This window comes from Scyliorhinus torazame, chromosome 19, assembly GCF_047496885.1.
Source record: "Scyliorhinus torazame isolate Kashiwa2021f chromosome 19, sScyTor2.1, whole genome shotgun sequence".
NCBI lineage: Eukaryota > Metazoa > Chordata > Chondrichthyes > Carcharhiniformes > Scyliorhinidae > Scyliorhinus > Scyliorhinus torazame.
Window position 1 is genome coordinate 35156026 of NC_092725.1, and position 13928 is coordinate 35169953.

Below are 13928 nucleotides of genomic sequence, written 5' to 3' on the forward strand. Positions count from 1 at the left end.
CATGAAGCAACAAGCATAGGTTTGGCACTTTGTATTCCATTTTTGGAAATAACAAACAAGCACACGTCATTGAGTTTGCATTAAACAAAATGGATAATCATTGAAATCGAGAAATTTCAATAATTTAAGAAGCAGAAGATTCTGGAAGAAAATCAGCATGTGTGGAAACATCTGTGCAGTAATTAATTCAGAGTATTATTTTTGTTTATGTTTTCCAGCATTCACAGTACTTGACATGTATTTGACGGGACATTGTCATAGAAGCATATCATATAATTTACAGTGCTGAAGGAGGCCATGAGGCTCATCAAGTCTGCAACGGCCATGGAAAGAGCACACTACTGAAGCCCACACTTCCAACCAATCCCCATAAGCCAGTAACCCCACCAAACCATTTTGGACTCTCAGGGCAATTTAGCATGGCAATCCACCTAACCTGCACATCTTTGGACTGTTGGAGGAAACCGGAGCACCCGGAGGAAACCCACGCAGACACGGGAAAACGTGCAGACTCCGCACAGACAGTGACCCAAGCCGGGAATCGAACCTGGGACCCTGGAGCTGTGAAGCAACTGTGCTATCCACTGTGCTGCCCGTGAGATCGTTGTGGTTTGAACTCTTTATCTAACGGAGGGAGTGCCATGAACTCAAAATAAATAAACTCGGCTGTATTCTGGACCATAAGACAATTAGAATTAAGAACAAAAGTGCGCCATTCAGTACTTTGTGCCTGTTCCATTATTTCATTTATACTCATTTAACACTCACCAAGTTAACTTTACTGCCTTCTCTCCGTAACCCTGATTTGCCCTACTCATTCAAAACCTATCGACCTTGATCTTCAAGATGTACATGGACTCGGGCACCACGTCACAGTATTGTTTGCAACCGTGGTCAACCAGAATGCTTGAGGGATCTGGGCCGCCTGCAGAAATCCCCTCATCACAAGCATCAGACTTCAGTAAATTTGATTAACTCCACAAGATTAACAGATACAACAAAAAACAAAGAACATAGAACAAAAAAAAATACAGCACATAGTTCGATTCCGGCTTGGGTCACTGTCTGTGCGGAGTCTGCACATCCTCCCCGTGTGTGCGTGGGTTTCCTCCGGGTGCTCCGGTTTCCTCCCACAGTCCAAAGATGTGCAGGGTAGGTGGATTGGCCATGATAAATTACCCTTAGTGTCCAAAAATTGTCCTTAGCGTTGGGTGGGGTTACTGGGTTATGGGGATAGGGTGGAGGTGTTGACCTTGGGTGGGGTGCTCTTTCCAAGAGCCGGTGCAGACTCGATGGGCCGAATAGCCTCCCTCTACACTGTACATTCTATGACAGGAACAGGCCATTCGGCCCTCCAAGCCCGTGCCGACCATGCTGCCCGACTAAACTACAATCTTCTACACTTCCTGGGTCCGTATCCCTCTATTCCCATCCTATTCATGTATTTGTCAAGATGCCCCTTAAATGTCCCTATCGTCCCTGCTTCCACCACCTCCTCCGGCAGCGGGTTCCAGGCACCCACTACCCTCTGTGTAATAAACATGCCTCGTACATCTACTCTAAACCTTGCCGCTCGCACCTTAAACCTCTGCCCCCTAGTAATTGACCCCTCTACCCTGGGGAAAAGATCGTTGGAAGACATTGGGTGCAACAAAGCCTATGAACCGACACAACATTTGGGCTGTATCACTGGAAGTTCTCCAGATCCAGCTACGGATCTGAAAAAGATTTTCAAGTATGATTAAAGTACTGACATCGACCCGGCAGGTAAAGAGTTGTCAAGGTGTTTTTTCAGAAACAACTGGAAACACTCATGCGGCCTTATTGCCACCCGAATGGTCTAATGTCAACGATCAGTAAAAAAGCTGGAACATATTGATAACTGTTCTTCAACGTGGGCTAATTATGGAAGGGTCATTCATGTTTACTCCCTTAATTACCCTATCTTTTATACTTGCCTTTACTTGCTTTTATCTGTGGATGATTCATAGACATGTGTCTTTAAGGCTCGCAGAAGAATCCAAAAGTTACAGGAGAGATAACTCTACTAATCTGTGGCGGTCAAAACAAGAGTTGCAGACTTACCGACACCGGACAGGGATATGGGGTTGAGACTCGATTTAATTGCTTGGCTGCTGGCCAACGATTTGGCCCAAAGGCCGTTTTCTGCCTGGTAACAGGGATCAATAGTCCCATTGGAATGCTTTTCAGAGTCCCAGGGAGCTTCAGTTTTGATTGTGGCAGCACAGAGGCTAGAGTGCTATGAATATCTCCAGAAAGCTTGCTGCGAGTGCTGTCTCTTTCTCCAGGCAAGCTATTTTGAGTGCTGTATTTCTGAAGCTACACTGAAACCATTACAGGCTGTGCAAACAAAGATCAGGTCCTGCTATCTCTGTCCAGGAAAGCTGTGTGTACTGCAGTCTGCAAACTACAGTGAAACAAAATGAATGATTCGACAGAGAAGACCATTACAGGCTACATACTGAGACTTGAATCTCTGAGGTTGCTTTCAAGGAAGCTGTGCATAACAATCATAATCTAAAACAAATACTCTTTTTTGAGTTGCTTATGCCTTTTATCCCTTTCCATCCCTCTTTGTGTCTGTCTTGTGGATGGGTGCAGAACCTGGGAAGTTAAGATAAAGTGGGAATTAGGTATTCATTAATCGTTAACCCGTTGTATTTGCTGCATATTTCATTATTGTTCTTGGTGTAAATAAATAACAATTGTGTTTGTGTTGACAAACCTGATGATTTTAAGTGTTGGGCAGCCAAGAGCCAATGACCACGGGTACTTTTCTCAGAATTGTTGCACAATTCATTTGTGTTGTGACTCCAGTCAAGTGGGGCTGGAACTAACTTTGCACTGAGTAGCTCCATTAGCTGTATCCATATGCTAGCGCAATTCTGAGCACAAATAAATACGTTTTTGTTTTGCTTTACGCACGTGAAGTTGGAGACAGCCTGAGTGAGATAGGCAGAGTGGTGATTAAAAGTTAGTAATTTGGAGCAGTGTGGTAATTCGGTGAAGAGTGGGAGGAGGTGCTTTTTCCCTTTTTGTTTCGTTTTCTTTCTTCTTGCTTTGCAACTGTTAATCTGCAGGGAGCGATCCAGAGATCATCCTGGGAAGGTAAATGATATAATGATCTGCCTTGCATATCTGCAGAAATAAGTGAAGGCAAGAGTTTAATAAGTTTTCTTAAAAAAAATAATTGGTGGTAGAAATGTCGGTCAGTGGGGTAAGTTTTGCACTTGTGAGATGTGAGAGATCCGTGATGCTTCCAGCATCTCGGACGACTACATCTGCAGGAAGTGTACCCAATTGCAGCTCCTTACAGACTGCATGGATAGGTTGCAGCAGCAGCTGGGTGCACTTAGGAGCATGAAGGTTGCGGAAAGCATCATACACTTACGTTTTAGTGATGTGGTGACACCCGAGGTACAGGCAGCCAGATGGGTGACCGCTAGAATGGGCAGTCAGCAGGAATCCCCGATGGTTGTCCCCCACTCTAACAAGTATAACGTTTTGGATACTGTTTGGGGGGGGGCTATCATGGGGTAAGAGCAGCAGCAGCCAGAACAGTGGCACCACGGTGGGCTCTGTTGTTAAGCAGGGTGGGACAAAGAGCACGAGAGCAAACGTTATAGGGGACTCTATGTAGGGGTACAGATATGCGCTTTTGCGTACGTGAGACTCCAGGATGGTATGCTGCCTCCCTGGCGCCAGGATCCAGGATGTCTCTGAACGGGCAGAAAGCATTTGGAAGGGACAAGTTGAACAGCCAGAGGTTGGAGTACACATAGGTACTAAAAGCATAGGCTGGAAGAACGATGGGGTCCTGCAGAAAGAGTTCAGGGAGTTAGACAGTAAGTGAAAACGCAGGACCTCTAGGGTTGTACTCTCAGGTGTACTCCCAGTGTCATGTGCAAGCGACTCTAGAAATGCAGCTGAATACTTGGCGAAACTGGTGATGTAGGAGGGATTGATATATGCAGATTTCTGGATCATTGGGATCTCTTCCAGGGCAGATGTCATATGTACAAGTAGGACGGGTTGGATTAAAACTGGACGGGCCCCAATATCCTGGCTGGGAGGTTTGCTCGAGTCACTCGGGAGGATTTAAACTAGCACGGCAGTGGGGTGGGAACCAGACCAGTAGCTTAGCTTATGTATGAACTGAAGGGGTAAGAGAGAATAAAAATAAGAAAACAACATCACCCTTCTGCTCAAACGCAGTGGTCTGAAGTGTATTTGTTTTAAGGCCAGAAGTACAGCAGGTAAGGCAGACGAACTTAGAGCACTGTTTAGTACTTGGAACAATGATCCTGTGGGTGTCACAGAAACGTGGTTAAAGGAAGAACCGGATTGACAGCTGAATGTTGGAGGATATAGATGCTTCAGGTGAGATAGAGGAGGATGTAAAAGGTGTGGGGAAGTAGCATTACTGGTTGAGGAAAACATTACAGCCGTATAGCGGGAGTACACCTCGGAGGGCTCAGACAATGAGAAAGCCTGGGTAGAGATCAGGAACAGGAAGGGAGCAATCACAATGTTAGCGGTTCAGTACAGCCCCCCCCCCCCGAACTTCCAGTGAAAGATAGAGGAGCTGATAGGTAGAGAGATTTGGAATAGGTGCAAACGTAACAGGTTTGCTGTGTTAGGGGATTTTAACTTCACCGATATTGACTGGATGTGGAGATGTCGGCGTTGGACTGGGGTAAGCACAGTAAGAAGTCTGCTTCACCTTAGCAGTGCTCCGAAAGCTAGTGATTTGAAACAAACCTGTTGGACTTTTCCCTGCTGTTGTAAGACTTCTTACTATTTTGACTGGGACTCACTTAGTACTAGGTGCTTGGATTGGGGAGAGTTTGTAGATGTATCCAGGAAGGTCTTTTGATGCAATATGTAGATAGTCCAACTCCAGAAGGGGCAGCACTGTAAGACCATAAGGCACAGAAGGAGAATTAGGCAACTCGGACCAATCCAGTCTGCTCTGCCTTTCAATCATGGCCGATATTTGTATCATCACCATTCTCCCCCGATGCCCTTATTAATCAAAAACCTATCTATCTCTGTCTTAAAGACATTCAATGATTGGCCTCCGTTGCCTTCTGCGGCAAAGAGTTCCACAGATTCCCCACCCACTGGCTGAAGAAATTCCTCCTCATCTCTGTTTTAAGAATCGCCCCTTTATTCTGAGATTGTGTCCTCTGGTTTTAGTTTTTCCTACAAGAGGAAACACCCTCTCCACGTCCACTCTATCCAGGCCTCGCAGTATCCTGTAAGTATCAATAAAATCCCCCCTCATCCTTCTAAACTCGAACAAGTACAGACCCAGAGACCTCAACCGTTCCTCATAGGACAAGCTGTTCATTCCAAGGGTCATTGTGGTGGACCTCCTCTTGACCCTTTCCATGGCCCGCACATCATACGTTAGATATGGGTCTCAAAACTGCTCACAGTACTCGAAATGGGTTCTGACCAGAGCCTTGAACAGCCTCAGAAGTACATCCTTGTTCTTGTATTCTAGCCTTCTTGACAAGAATCCTAACATTGCATTTGCCTTCCTAACTGCCGACTGAACCTTAAGAGAATCGTGAACAAGGACTCCCAAGTCCCTTTGTGCTTCTGATTTATAAAGCATTTCCCATTTAGAAAATAGTCTATGCCTGGTTTAGCTCACTGGGCTAAATCGCTGGCTTTTAAAGCAGACCAAGGCAGGCCAGCAGCACGGTTCAATTCCTGTAACAGCCTTCCTGAACAGGCGCCGGAATGTGGCGACGAGGGGCTTTTCACAGTAACTTCATTGAAGCCTACTCGTGACAATAAGCGATTTTCATTTCATTTCATTTTCATTTCATGTCACCGTGAACCAGACAGAATAATCAATGGAAACAAATAACAAGGCAATATTGAGAGTAAGGAATTAACAAGTGAAGTAAGACTCCTTAATTTCAGAACAAATTACTTCAAATATCAGGACCATCAAATCCCCCACTGCCATGGCCATCATTTAGCTGCTGATGCATTTAGAGAGGCCATGCTCTCGATGGGAGAGAATAAAGATTGTCACCAAATTAGCTGAATATGAGATCAAATTAAAATAGTCAGTCTCATAAATACAAAAAAACAATCAGTCGACAGATAACCCCAATTAATGCTTATTGTCTCCAAATATTCCATGCCAAATTCCTCCAGTCTGTCAAAAAGCTGAACAATTATTCCAAATATACAAATGAGCAGCTATCAAAGAACAAAGAAATGTACAGCACAGGAACAGGCCCTTCGGCCCTCCAAGCCCGTGCCGACCATGCTGCCCGACTAAACTACATTCTTCTACACTTCCTGGGTCCGTCTCCCTCTATTCCCATCCTATTCATGTATTTGTCAAGATGCCCCTTAAATGTCACTATCGTCCCTGCTTCCACCACCTCCTCCGGTAGCGAGTTCCAGGCACCCACTACCCTCTGCATAAAAAACTTGCCTCGTACATCTACTCTAAACCTTGCCCCTCTCACCTTAAACCTATGCCCCCTAGTAATTGATCCCTCTACCCCGGGGAAAAGCCTCTGACTATCCACTGTGTCTATGCCCCTCATAATTTTGTAGACCTCTATCAGGTCGCCCCTCAACCTCCTTCGTTCCAGTGAGAACAAACCGAGTTTATTCAACCGCTCCTCATAGTTAATGCCCTCCATACCAGGCAACATTCTGGTAAATCTCTTCTGCACCTGCTCTAAAGCCTCCACATCCTTCTGGTAGTGTGGTGACCAGAATTGAACACTATACTCCAAGTGTGGCCTAACTAAGGTTCTATACAGCTGCAACATGACTTGCCAATTCTTATACTCAATGCCCCGGCCACTGAAGGCAAGCATGCCGTATGCCTTCTTGACTACCTTCTCCACCTGTGTTGCCCCTTTCAGTGACCTGTGGACCTGTACTCCTAGATCTCTTTGACTTTCAATACTCTTGAGGGTTCTACCATTCATTGTATATTCCCTACCTGCATTAGACCTTCCAAAATGCATGACCTCACATGTGTCTGGATTAAACTCCATCTGCCATCTCTCCGACCAAGTCTCCAAACAATCTAAATCCTGCTGTATCCTCTGACAGTCCTCATCGCTATCCGCAATTCCACCAACCTTTGTGTCATCTGCAAACTTACCAATCAGACCAGTTACATTTTCCTCCAAATCATTTATATATACTACAAAGAGCAAAGGTCCCAGCACTGATCCCTGTGGAACACCACTGGTCACAGCCCTCCAATTAGAAAAGCATCCTTCCATTAGCTTTAAACTGAGGGGTAATAGATATAGGACAGAGGTCAGAGGTAGGTTCTTTACGCAAAGAGTAGTGAGGCCGTGGAATGCCCTACCTGCTACAGTTGTGAACTCGCCAACATTGAGGGCATTTAAAATTTTATTGGATAAATATATGGATGATAATGGCATAGTGTAGGTTAGATGGCTTTTGTTTCGGTGCAACATCGTGGGCCGAAGGGCCTGTCCTGCGCTGTATCGTTCTATGTTCAATAGACGGCATGGTTACCCCAGTTATCTACCTCACTGGTAATGTCCTCAACAAAATCCACTGAATTAGTTAGGCACGACCTGGCCTTTATGAACCTATGCTGTGTCTGCCCACTGGACAATTTCTTCCAGATGCCTCACTATTTCTTGCTTGATGATAGATTCCAGCATCTTCCCTACCACCGAAGTTAAGCTCACTGGCCTATAATTACCCGCTTTCTGCGTACCTCCTTTTTTAAACAGTGGTGTCACGTTTGCTAATTTCCAATCCGCCGGGACCACCCCAGAATCTTAAGAATTTTGGTAAATTATCACTAATGCATTTGCAATTTCCCTAGCCATCTCTTTTAGCACTCTGGGAGGCATTCCATCAGTGCCAGGTGATTTGTCTAACTTTAGCCCCATTAGCTTGCCCATCACTATCTCCTGAGTGATACCAATCCTCTCAAGGTCCTCACCTGTCATAGCCAAATATCTATCAGTCACTGGCATGTTATTTGTGCCTTCCACTGTGAAGGCCTACCCAATAAACCTGTTCAGTTCCTCAGCCATTTCCTCATCTCCCATTATTAAATCTCCCTTCTCATCCTCTAAAGGACCAATATTTACCTTATTCACCCTTTTTGTTTTATATATTTGTGGAAACTTTTACTATCTGTTTTTCGAAACTGAGCAAGTTTACTCTCACAATCTATCTTACTCTTCTTCAATGCTTTTTTAGTAGCTTTCTGTTGTCCCCTAAAGATTTTCCAGTCCTCTAGTCTCCCACTAAGCTTCGCCACTTTGTATGCTTTTGCCTTCAATTTGACTCTCCCTTATTTCCTTAGATACACACGGTCGATTTTCCCTCCTTCTACCGTCCTTCCTTTTTGTTGGTATAAACCTTTGCTGAGCACTGTGAAAAATCTCTTGGAAGGAGATTACAATGGTTGAGAAAAGAACTAGCTGAAGTAGACTGGGAGCAAAGACTTTATGGTGAAACAGTTGAGGAACACTGTTCCTCAACTGTTTCACCATAAAGTCTTTGCTCCCAGTCTACTTCAGCTAGTTCTTTTCTCAACCATTGTAATCTCCTTTGTTTAAGCACAAAACACTAGTGTTTCACTTTACCTTCACGCCCTCCATCTGTATTTTAAATTCCACATATTGCGATCACTCCTTCCGAGAGGATCCCTAACTATGAGATCATAAATCAATCCTGCCTCATTACACAGGACGAGATCTAGAACCGCTTGTTCCCTTGTAGGTTCCATTGCATACTGTTCTAGGAAACTATCGTGGATACATTCTGTAAACTCCTCCTCAAGGCTGCCTTGACCGACCTTGTTGAATCAATCGACATGTCGATTAAAATCCCCCATGATAACTGCTGTACCATTTATACATGCTTATTTCTTATTATTATTTCTTTCTTTATTGCCTGCTCCAACTTAATGTTACTATTTGGTGGCCTATAGACTACTCCTATCAGTGACTTTTTTGCCTTACTATTCCTCATTTCCACCCAAATGAATTCAACCTTCTCCTCCATAGCACAATGTCATCCCTTACTATTTCCTTTAACCATGTTTCAGTAATAGCCACTAAATCATAGTCAATCACGGTGATTTGCGCCATCAGCTCATTTACCTTATTCCGAATACTATGAGCATTCAGATAAGGTACACTTATGTTGGCTTTTTTGCCTCTGTTTTGAATCTTAACACCTCGATCAGCAACCTCTCCTAAGTTATATTTCCTCTTAACTTTTCTCCTAATTTTCCTTGTCTTTGAACCAATATCTTCATGTAACAACCTGCGGTGTCGCTTACCATTAATGTTTTATTCCTTTTAGTATTACTCGGCCTATTCACTGACCTCCCCTCAGCGTCTGTACCTTGTACTGTCGCCCTTTTTGATTTTTGACTCTGGCTTACCTGCCTTACACTTTGCCCCTTACTGCCTTTTGTTTCTGTCCCTGTTTTACTCCTTTCCAACTTCCTGCATCGGTTCCCATCCCCTGCCACATTAGTTTAAACCCTTCCCAACAGCTCTAGAAAACTACCCTATAACATCAGTTGCAGTCCTGCCGAGGTGCAGACTGTCCGGTTTGTACTGGTGCCACCTCCCCCCGGAACCGGTTCCAATGCCCCAGGAATTTGAATCCCTCCCTCTTGCACCATCTCTCGAGCCACGCTTCATCCTATCTGTCCTGACATTTCTACTCTGTCTAGCTCGTGGCACTGGAAGCAATCCTGAGATTACTACCTTTGAGGTCCAACATTTTAGTTTAACTCCTAACTCCCTGAATTCAGCTTGTAGGACCTCGTCACATTTTTTACCGATATCGTTGGTGCCTCTGTGCACCAGGACAGCTGGCTGTTCAACCTCCCCGCCCCCTCCCCCCCCACCCCCTGCCAGAATGTCCTGCAGCCGCTCCGAGACATCCTTAACCCTTGCACCAGGGAGGCAACATACCATCGTGGAGTCTCGATTGCGTCCACTGAACCGCCTGTCTACTACCCTTATGATTGAGTCCCCTATCACTACAACCCTGCCATTCTTCTTCCTGCCCAGCTGCACTGCAGAGCCAGCCACAGTGCCATGAACCTGGCTGCTGCTGCCTTCCCCAGGTGAGCCATCTCCCTCAACAGAATCCAAAGCGGTATATCTGTTTTTGCACGGAGATGACCGCAGGGGACACCTGCATTGCCTTCCTACTCTTGCCCTGTCTTTTGGTCACCCATTTTCTATCTCCCTCAGTAACTTTCACCTGCGGTGTGACCAACTCGCTAAACGTACTATCCACGACGTCCTCAGCATCGCGGATGCTCCAAAGTCCATCCGCAGCTCCAGAGCCATCAAGCGGTTTAACAGAAGCTGCAACTGGACACGTTTTGCACGTGAAGGAGCCAGGGACAGTGGACGTGTCCCTGAGCTCCCACATCACACACGAGGAGCATGACACAGGCCAGGGATCTCTTGCCATGTCTTAAACCTTAGGTAAATGTATACAACTACAATTCCAAAAAACAAAAGAAAAAATAAATAAATTAGACAATGAAAAGAAAAACTACTTCCCAGTCATTTACCAGGGATAAAAAGCACCACCCCTACACCCTCCCCCCACCCCCGCCCCCCACAAGCTTGGAATTCCCACCTAGATTCAAATTCCCAAACTCACTCTTGGTTGTGTCTCACTCTGGCTGTGTCTTCTCTGGTTCACTGGGAGAACTCACTGGAATGAGTTACAAGTTGCTCTTTTTAAATTGGCCTGAGTTGACTCCCCTCCCCACCTGCTTTTAAATCAAAGTAGATTAAGATGAATGACACTTAACTGCCAACCAGTTATGTGAGTGGGTGGGGCAGCCCTTGTTAACCTACACTGCACAATTCTAGATTATTAAATTAATTTAAACTCCTGAAATTTAAAAGGAACAGTCTTACCGATTGGCTTGGATTCAATTCCCACCTAGATTCAAATTCCCAAACTCACCCTTGGTTGAAGGTATGGCGCAATCAGGGAGACAAGCTAGTTAAATATAAACTACTCCCACAGCTTGGAAATTCGAAAACTAGTAGGCACAGTCTAAAAAATAGGTCTAGACTGTTCAGGAAAAATGTTAAGAAGCAGTTTGTCACTCAGCGAGTGACAAAGTTTTGGAACTTCCTCCCACAAACAGCAGCTAAACTATATCAATTGTAATTTTGAATATGAGTTATACAGATGTTTGTTCAGCTAAGATCTTAAAGGATATGGGCCAAAAGGCCAGCATATTGAGTTAGGTCACAGAACAGCCATGACCTCATTAATGGTGAGACAGGCTCGAAGGGTTGAACAGCATACTCCTGCTCCTATCTTCCTATATCCCAAACGATCCAGAAGCAGCGAGAAATGTTGCTTTCCCTTTATGACGAGTTCGGCTTTACCCAGAGTAATGGCATGTACAGATCGAAGGCTTCTGAATGCCTGCTACTCACAGACCAATTGGCTTTGACCACTTGCATGATCCTGTAACCCAGACTCTAGGTACTTCCTGAATTGGGTTATTCTTTATTCATGGTTGTAGTGAAGATTTTTATACCCTTCAGCATCTGTAGATGTACTTCGCCCAACACATGTGTCTGGGAGAGAGTCAGTGCTGATAATCTTTCTTGCTCCCAACCAGTATCCACTATTTTTGTGACTAATTTCTTCTTTTGCAATGTTTATTGCCTCAATCCTAATCGCCAGTTTTCTCTTTTGTTACGTTGCTTTGTTCGCCGCATCCAAAACTCTGGATTAGTGGATACACGATGAGATGTTTTATTAAGAGGTGCTGCTCATGGAATCTCAGATAGAGCCCCACAAAGCTCCCACAAATACTCTGCCCATGTCACTATACATCATGTGCAGAAATGTATCCTCTGATATATAACATCCACAACATCCATCCACTATAGTTTCGAACAGGAGGAGGCAGATTGATCAAAGCTTTTATTTGCCTGAGGGGTATTAACATGATCAACATGTGGAGGATGTCTCCACCTGCCGTAGAATCTAGAACCTGAAGTCACTGTTTCAAAATACACAAAGATTAGGAGATTTCTGAGTACTTTCCCTTGTGGTGAATACCTGGAACTCCATTTCTCAAAAGGTGCAGAAGCAGAATGTTGGAATATGTTTCATGACAGAGCAAGATAGATTCCTGATTATCTAAGGGATGAAAATTAGGAGCACGGTAGTTAGCATTGTTGCCTCACAGCGCCAGGGTCCTGGGTTTGATACCCGCTTGGGTCACTGTCTGTGTGGAGTCTGCATGGTCTCCCCGTGTCTGCGTGGGTGTCCTCCGGGTGCTCCGTTTTCCACCCACAGTCCAAAGACGTGCTTGTTAGGTGAACTGAACATTCTGAATTCTCCCTCAGTGAAACCGAACAGGCGCCGGAATGTGGCGACTGGAGAATTTTGACAGTAACTTAATTGCAGTGGTAATGTAAGCCTACTTGTGACACTAATACAGATTATTATTAAATTATTATATTATAAGCACACCTCCAGACCATTCATGCAAGTCAACTGGAGAAAGATTGTCCCGAGATTGTAAATTCTATGAAACACTGATCTCTGTGGAGCACCGCTCGTCACATCCTGCCAACCAGAAAAAAGACCCATTGTTGCCAACTCTCTGCTTCCGCTTAAATAGCCAATATTCAATTCATGCTAGTATGTTATCCGACGTTAAACCATTAGTTTTTATTTTTTGCAGTAACGTTTCACATGGCATTTATCAAATACCTTTTGGAACGACAAGCACAGTACATTTACCGGTTCACTACGCACGTGACTGCTTCAGCACATTCCAATAAAGTCGTTCAACATTAGCAGCACGGTAGCATTGTTGGGCAGCACGGTAGCATTGTGGATAGCACAATTGTTTCACAGCTCCAGGGTCCCAGGTTCGATTCCGGCTTGGGTCACTGTCTGTGCGGAGCCTGCACATCCTCCCCGTGTGTGCGTGGGTTTCCTCCGGGTGCTCCGGTTTCCTCCCACAGTCCAAAGATGTGCAGGTTAGGTGGATTTGCCATGATAAATTTCCCCTAGTGTTCAAAATTGCCCTTGGTGTTGGGTGGGGTTACTGGGTTATGGGGATAGGGTGGAAGTGTGGGCTTGGGTAGGGTGCTCTTTCCAAGAGCCAGTGTAGACTCGATGGGCCGAATGACCTCCTTCTGCACTGTAAATTCTATGATTCTAACATGTTTTCCTTTCATAGAACAATCTTGACACTACCTGATTTGCCTGAAATTCTCCCAAATGCCTGCTATAACATCAGACCCCTACGCTCCAACATCAATTCCCCAGAAATATCTGATGTAGGACCAGAGCTCACGTTAATTCTTTACCTGTTGAAATGTCCTTACCTGTCCATCCTTATAATTTGTACGCTCGTTTCCTGTCGTAGTCCAGCTGATCTTCCCTAGTTACCAATCTTTCTGTCAATACTTGTTCTTCTTGGTATTCTCTACAATAATCTGAGCAAATCTGTGGAAATAACTGCTTTTTCTTAAAATTTATTACTGCCATTACCTTTTATAATTAACGACAGATGATGGACCTTCTCCTTGTGGCTTGTCTTTCTAATTGAGTTTGGCTGACCTGTGTAATTTCAATTCACAGAATCGCATAATAAAAGATAGCAGAAGGGGCCCTTTGGCCCCTCGAGTCTGCACCGATGCATGAAAAACACTTGCATTTTAACATGTGCAACTGAATCCCGGTTTATCTACCTCTGAAACACAGTTGTCAGTTGATTTCTGATAACTCTGCTTTCAGCCCTGATAACTCAATGGTCCAAATACTAATCGTTAATGTACACTGTTCTCCCTCGAACTGAATGTGCACTTCCAAGAAACTATCCTGAAAGCATGCTATGA

The 13928-nt window shown here is 44.7% G+C and overlaps 1 long non-coding RNA gene across 3 annotated transcripts in view; it reads left to right on the forward strand.

The window, feature by feature from the left end:
* The first annotated feature begins 4108 nt into the window (after positions 1–4108).
* The window catches only part of LOC140395896 (uncharacterized), a 34794-nt gene continuing 24974 nt past the window's right edge, over positions 4109–13928 (forward strand). For 2 of the 3 annotated variants that reach the window (XR_011936372.1, XR_011936371.1), the window contains exon 1: positions 4109–4277. This is a non-coding gene — a long non-coding RNA (uncharacterized lncRNA). Of the gene's footprint in view, positions 4278–4311; positions 4402–13928 lie in introns of those variants that run through there. The other variant, XR_011936373.1, reaches the window with a different exon arrangement.